This window comes from Sitodiplosis mosellana, unplaced genomic scaffold, assembly GCF_009176505.1.
Source record: "Sitodiplosis mosellana isolate CC-2019 unplaced genomic scaffold, AAFC_SMos_1.0 Smas_scaffold_6226, whole genome shotgun sequence".
Taxonomy (NCBI): Eukaryota; Metazoa; Arthropoda; class Insecta; order Diptera; family Cecidomyiidae; genus Sitodiplosis; species Sitodiplosis mosellana.
This window is the reverse complement of record NW_022601467.1, coordinates 16201001-16208416: the sequence shown is the minus strand read 5'-3', so window position 1 is coordinate 16208416 and position 7416 is coordinate 16201001. Positions and strand designations below refer to the sequence as shown.

The window sequence follows — 7416 nt, the reverse complement described above, 5'->3', positions numbered from 1 at the left end:
TTTGTGAGATGCATTTCCGTTTCTCTTTATAATTTAGTCGTAGACACATTCGTATGGTTGGTGTTTGATGATATGTAGCGACAGGGCAACAGCCGAATCTTCAGGCTCTCATAACAAAACAGTTTGTACCACGTACAAATGATGCACACAGCGACATGTACTCGTTCCTGCTCGCGTCCACACATTGAAATGGAGACTGCCAAAGAAAGATTCGTGTCAAAGCGCGAGCGCGCTCGTTCAACCACTTTTGGCGAATCGCAGAGAATCGTGCCTGTGAATGGCGATGGGCGATAAAATCATCGAAGAAAGAAGAGTTTCACTCACGAGTATTAATTATTATTTTAGCTTCATGTCATCAACAAACAAACATACAAACAAGACGCATCTTTGTCTATCTCCTTTCGGTCAGAAGCGCGCTGGAATTCTCACAAAGAGCGAAACGCTATTTAATCTCGTCCAAGTTCCAACCAGCGAAACTAAAGTACTTCGATGGAAACACGAGACAAATGAAGAAAAATAAAATGTAACAATAACAAAAAGAGAAAAAAAAGCAACGAAAAAGAGCACACGGGCAAAAAAATACTCACGAAATTCATTCGGCACGATTCCGTCTTTTCGACTTTTCGAGAGAGAGAGAGAGAGAGACAGAGAGAGAGAGAAGGGAATAACATTATTTAGCACATAATCACATGTGCCCGGCATTAGTCTTTAACTGTATAAGATCCGAGCAGTGTGAATACCCACAGCTTCTTGATGTAACGAAGAAAAAAAAGCATCTAAAATAAAATCGTTTATTTTACCTTTTTATTAATTTGCTTCCACGACATGAGCAACGTAATCGCAAGCCAGTCAACAGGGTAGTAAATGAATTAAAAAGACTGCGATTCAATTTGTGTTTGCATTGCAAATTTCGCACACAAATATCTTTTGCACGCTTGCGAAAAAAAGACAAATAGAGTAATAGAGAGAGAGAGAGTATCTAAATTACCTCTGAGAGTTATGCACATCCGTTACGCACATGAATAGACCCATAGTACCGAACACGGATCAAGACACATTGTGAGCCAATGTGTAATCCAAAATCATAATGAAAGTTAAATAAAAAAAGACATCAGAAGCATCAAGGAGACGGCAAGGAGGAGAAGGAGAAAAAAATGATAATTTATAACGACTTAATCATCGCTACGCACTTTAATTTATGCATCCGACAACACAACGCCGCATAGAACGGCAATTTGATGCTGAAGCACACAAACAAAGCGCACGAAATATTGGCAACGTAATATCAAATGGTTATTATTATTATTATTGTTATCAAAAAAGACTAAATAGACTAGCGTCTAAATTTTCGTTGTGCCCCCACTGGCAATTGTTCGTTTTTCTCAATTGCTATTATTTTTGATTATACACATGAATTGAGGTGTCGATCATCGAACGAAAGAACGAAACGAGCACCGCAACTAGAACAGGGAACTCAATTGCTGTGTCTCGGCTGCCTCGTTGTCTATTTTTGCTCTATCAGTTTTCTCTCTCTCTCTCTCTCTCTACTCTCTGTTCGCCGTCGTCATAATCATTTTCTTCGTTTCATTCGAATAATGTGTGTGTGTGTGTGTGTTTGTACCGGGTTTAACACCCTGCTTTTGTGTAGTGAAATTGTTAAGTTCGTTTGAGCGGCGCAAAAACACCCTCAAGGGATTCATGTGTAATGAATCGTTATCTACCCTTTGAACGGGATGAACGCTTTAAAATTAAAAGTGAAAATGAACGAAATTCGCTGCGTTTGCAAACGCACTCACTTCTCCTCCACCCAGCCAGCAATGGTGTGTCACACTAAAGTGGTGATCGTAAATGGATTTTGCTTCTTCTTCTTTTCTTTTTTTTTTGGTGCGAATGATGGTTAGACTTTGATGCTTGCACCATATTGTGGTGCATCATCCGCATCTCTGACGGAGGGTTCAGCTTAATAAGATGTTGTAGCGCCCATTGGAACGATCGACATTTCATATGCTCTTTTTGAACTTTTCCATTCAAATCCCAGAAGAACTTAAAATAAACATCGTTTTTTTTTTCTGTTGCTGCTGCTGTTGTTCGTTACGTGCACAGGACAAATTGTAACAAGAAACACTCGAAATATATTCAATAAAAGTGGGTTTGCGTAACATCTACTTTAAATTTGAACACATCCGGAGTGGAGTAGTCTAATAGATGGTGTCGTCGTGTGTGTGTGTGTGTGTCATATCGCGAATCTTCCTCTTTTTCTTCTATTCTTGAATCGAATAGCAATTATTATTTTGGAAGAATCGGAAAGTGTATTGTACGCATAATGGCGCCAAAGGAAAACGAACAACGATTCAAATGAACAATTGAACATCATTTTACAAAAGAAATGAGCACCCTCTTTTGTGACAACAATACATGATGATGATAACAGAAAACACTTTTTCCACCGGCAAAAATTGGTCGCGAAAAAACCCATTTACCCTGAATCCCGAACATCGGCAGCGAGCAATTTCATTAGTTTTATCAATTAAAGTAATAAAATTTTCAATGAACTTCATTATCTGACGGCTCGAATCAATTCATTATAATGTTTGTCATTGCCTTTTGTTATTGCCATTACCGTTTTGCGCGCGGGCGTTCGCTCGTTTTGACAATTTCATGCTCACAAAAACTTTGTGCGTTTCGTCGCTGTGTACAACTACGGTCGTATACGTATTATGGAGCCACGGTTCCGATTATTCCACACACACACACACACAAAAGAGAAGACGAAACAAAACAGCGAAACTTATTCATTTTTTATCAGTCATGCAATAATTTTATCTATCAGCCCGCAAGAAAACCATGTTCAAAATGAAACATTCATTTGTGAAAACTATGCGCATTATTCGCTTTATCAAAAAAATACACACGAAATGATACAGAAACAACGAGGCAGTCACTCTCCAAACACACGGACGACGATATACGCACACAGAGAAACTCACACTCTCTCTAGCAAACGCACACCCGAAAACAGCCTGCATAACTAACGAAAATATTATATTAAAATACACAAACGACGCAATAAATATATAAATACTATCTCTCCGGTTTGCTTACCCGTTCGTTCTCGTCGTTTTGTCGCCAAAAACGAATCGAAAAAGGTGTAGACGGTGGTGGCTCATGAGATCCGGAGTGAGTGAGTGAGAGATAGAGAGTGAGTGTGTATAACGCCGATTGTCTAGTAGAACGGCAGTAGCAACAGTAGAGAAAAAAAAACTGACTACGAAATAGAAAATGAAAACCAAAAACAACTGAGAAGCTGATAAGACATGAATTATTATTACCTGACTCCCTCATTGGTGCTTCATTGCATCATGTGTTCACAAGCACATTGCACAGTCTATATGCATAATTAAATAGCGTTGGGATGAACATCGTTACATGGTTTTTGTTTCATGGCAAATAGCAACCCTTTGACTGTGCCGCCGAATTGCCTGTCTTTGCGTGGCCTCTGTTCGCTCCTTGCCGCAGTCACTGTGTTGATTTCTATTTAGGTTTTTACTCCGTTCTATCGCACTCCCCTAATCACATACACACGTACCAATTTTCACGCATCATTCTTGGGCTGAGATGAAATAATTCGTTCGACGGTCTCGCTTTGGCTGCATTTCACATTGTTGCATATATTGAATCTAATTATATTGTTATCAATTATCACATTAACCTATATTTAGCACAAAAATTCAGTGGAACAGAGCGAGCGAACGAACGAATGGAAAACACCATGAAACCAAGCCATTCATCACACAATTTAAATGAGATAACAATTGCCCTCACTTGTGCTCATGTGCTTGACAATGATAATGATCGCAATTGAAATAGAAAATGCATATGCGAAAAATTTATGGCCATGCCCTGGCCCATCGTAATCGCCGTCGTAGTCGACGGTGTCAAGCGCCACGCTCGAAACAATTTGCCAAACAACCATTTTTTATAGCATATTAAAATTCATTTTGTACACGATAACAGCTTAATGTATGATATAACATTTGGCCATTGTTTATATTATTGACAAGAACATTCACATACTTGAAATTACGAGTGGTACGGTTAACGAACAATTCCATTCGCTACATCATCTTCAAGCTAGATCTGTCGTTCTTCTTCGGCCCATTCGCTACCTGAATGCATCGATAAATCTAAACTATGATCTCTGAAATCTTGGGCATAAAACACAACCGAGTTTCTTGGATCCAAATGGAAAGGTCGACTGAAGATTCCCAGCTTCTGGTTATGACTTGATGTCGACATCGTCGTCTTTACAAAACAATTAAAATATAGCCATAGCAAATGATAAGTGCAAAAAAACAAAATGTTATTTTCTTAATTAAATCCACAAAGAATGTTAATAATCTACATAAATTTTCTCTCTCGACAAAACCCAGGGCGATCTCTCTCTCTCTCTCTCTTTTAAAATACTTTCATAGAATATTAAAATATTAGTTAATGTCAAATTTTACAAAATGGTTTAGATAAGCACGGACATAGAACTTTATAATTGGACGACGTATTGTGTTGGTTGTTCTACATGGCTTCACGTCGAATGGCCAAAATGACTGTGATGGCGGCAACGGCGGGACGAGCCACTCGACGCGGGAAATAGTGGAATAAAATTTTCGTCAAAATTAGAGGTGAATTTTTTTCAATACAGAAAGACAAGAAGAGAGACCCAAGTCTTTGCGATCATCTCATACAATGTTCGTCGTAGATGTGACGGGCTGGCAGCGCGAGTTGAGACGTTGAGCAAACTTGACCGTCAGAATTTATTGCAGCGAAAAAAAAACTCGCACGCATTCATTATCAGATGAACAGAAATAGTTTAACGCTCGTTATTGTGGCGTCATTAAAACCAATTCTAATCACCTTTTGTTATTTTTTTTCTTGACGTGTGCACATCATTCCAAGAGAGCAGCAGTGCAGAGAGTGAGCGAGAGAGATTGTGGAAGAAGAGGATACAGACAAAAAAATTGCCATGTTGAAATATTCTACGGCAAGATTGTTCCCGAATATTATGATCGCATTCATTTTGTAAAATTCCCATGGTTATTAAAACCGATTAATAAATTGTCGAATGACGGTGGCTAAACGTTGCTCAGCTGAAAAAAAAAAAAAAACAAATGTATGCGGACATAAAATGAGCAAATCATCTTGGCGTTGTGCAGTGCATGCACTTATTTGGCGGCAAATGTTAATTGAATCATTGAAATAATTAGAGTTGGGCAATTGAATCGATCCGAAAATGACAGTGGCAAAAAAAATAAAATAAATCGAATGCATTTATGTATTGATCGTGTGGCGGCAAACGGACTGAACGAAACTACGACCAGAGAGGAAAGAAAATTAAAATAAATGAATAAATATGGGTATGCAATTAAACGGTGTCTAGTAACACAAACTAATAATTTTATACAAGCAAATTAATCAAATGCACTCATTTTCACATTGCCGCGATTTATGTTGATCTCTCGCACACAAAACGTTCTGTGTGTGTGTGTGTGTGCGGTGATTCGGTGCGCGCACATTGCCGCCATTCGATCATGGCGTTTGAATGCGCGCATTTTTTCGAGCCTTTACTATTTTAATTTTAATGCAATTATTTCAAACTGAAATAATTGTGTACATTTTCATTTTTCATACAGAAAAAAAGAGCAAACTTATACATTGTTATTGATGTGGTGTACATTTTGTTTGCGTTGGCTGCTTTTCGCCCTGTCCTTTTCTATCTCTCATCACAAACCGATTTGTGGAGCTCCGTGTGCATTCCACACTGGCCACGCTCAGAATCAAATTCAATTGAATTCCAAACACAACACACCGTCACTCATATTCATCGCCGTCACTATTTCATCTGGCGATAGTAGCGACCAACGTGTGCACACATGTAATGAATAGAAGGTAGAAATTTTTATAATTTGCAACAAAGAGACGTGAAGAAAAGAATCAGTGCTCGTGAGCGTGAGAGTGAACGAGCGAGCGAGTATGAGCTAGCAAGAGAGAGAGAGAGAGAGAGAGAGCGGGAGTAAGTGAGAGACTATACAACAGCAAAGAAGAAGAAAAAGGGAGAAAGAGAAAGAGAAAAACATCAGCCGTAAATATTCATGAGCAGGAAATATTTTGCATTGATTAATTCACTAAGTGTGTGTGTGTGAGCGTACGGTTTTTATTGTTATTGTTGGTGCTGTTATTAATAATATTTTTTTTTCTCGCTCATACACAATCTTAGCTTTTAACTGAAGGTCATATGTTAAATAGACACGATTATACTATACATATTACGTTTTTTTCTCTGTTAAATAGCGTTTATTACAGCTGAACGTTGTATTTCTGTTTCTGTCAAATGCCATTTACCAATCGCTTCGTCTTACACAGCCTAAAACACACGGTCCACACTCACACACATATTTGAAGCATGCGTTCGACAGCGACAACGACGACGACGACGATATGTGCACACGGAAAGAACCTGTGTTTTTTCTAGCGTATTTTAGGAGTAAATTCATTTATTTTGACTTTTTGTGTAGCAAATTTGTTTTATATTCAGTATATATTTGTTTTGATATTGAATCAAACAATGCAAACTAATATACTTCAACCATTTATAAGTTCATCGATCAGTGATCACGCGCATCACAACAGCAATTGAATGTTCTCTTACTTCCTCACTGACATATGACCAACGAAATTAACCTAAATGTGTATTCGATGTAAAAGCAAATGTCAAAATTGCGTTAGTTTGCATTTTTGTTGTGTGCAAGTAAACGAAAGAATCAGATCGTATTTGTTGTCGCTCTCTTCATAGACAAATTTATTTGTGGATCGTACAGTGAATAATGAGAAATATCCATCAAATTGTAAGGGAAAATACGCATATTCATCGATAAATAAACTGAGAGAACCGGGAAAATAAAAAGTGTAGAACACACCGAACGAGACGAAGCGATAGCAAAAGGCGCACAGGCCAAAAGCACGCAAAAAAGTACCCATCGAAAACAATCTAGGTAAGTAAAAGAGTTGGATAATTGTTGTTGTGGTTGGTGGTGGTGCTGTTGCTGTTGCGACGGTGGCTATTGCTGCCGTCACATTTTGCTTTGTGTCGTGCTTTTTTTTACGCTTGTATGTTTAGCTCTTTGGTTTAGGTGCAGTTTAAATTTTTAATTTGTTTCGTGTTTTTTTCACTACTTTTTCCATTCGTTTTTCTAGCGAAACGAATTGTTCGCAAATTTTTTTTTCAGTTTTCTTCAAATAGTTTTGCTGTCGCCTTCGCTATCGTTATCGTTGCGTGTGTACGTTGGGGATTCGGTTCGTGTACTTGCATATGCCCATGTCTCTCTCTCTCTCTCTCTCTCTCTCTCTCTCTCTCTCTCTCTCTCT

The 7416-nt window shown here is 38.3% G+C and overlaps 1 long non-coding RNA gene across 1 annotated transcript in view; it reads left to right on the top strand.

Moving 5' to 3' along the window:
• The first annotated feature begins 6551 nt into the window (after positions 1 to 6551).
• LOC129578233 (uncharacterized) overlaps positions 6552 to 7416 on the top strand; it is a 14958-nt gene continuing 14093 nt past the window's right edge. The window contains exon 1 of the long non-coding RNA XR_008689084.1: positions 6552 to 7043. This is a non-coding gene — a long non-coding RNA (uncharacterized LOC129578233). The remainder of the gene's footprint in view (positions 7044 to 7416) is intronic.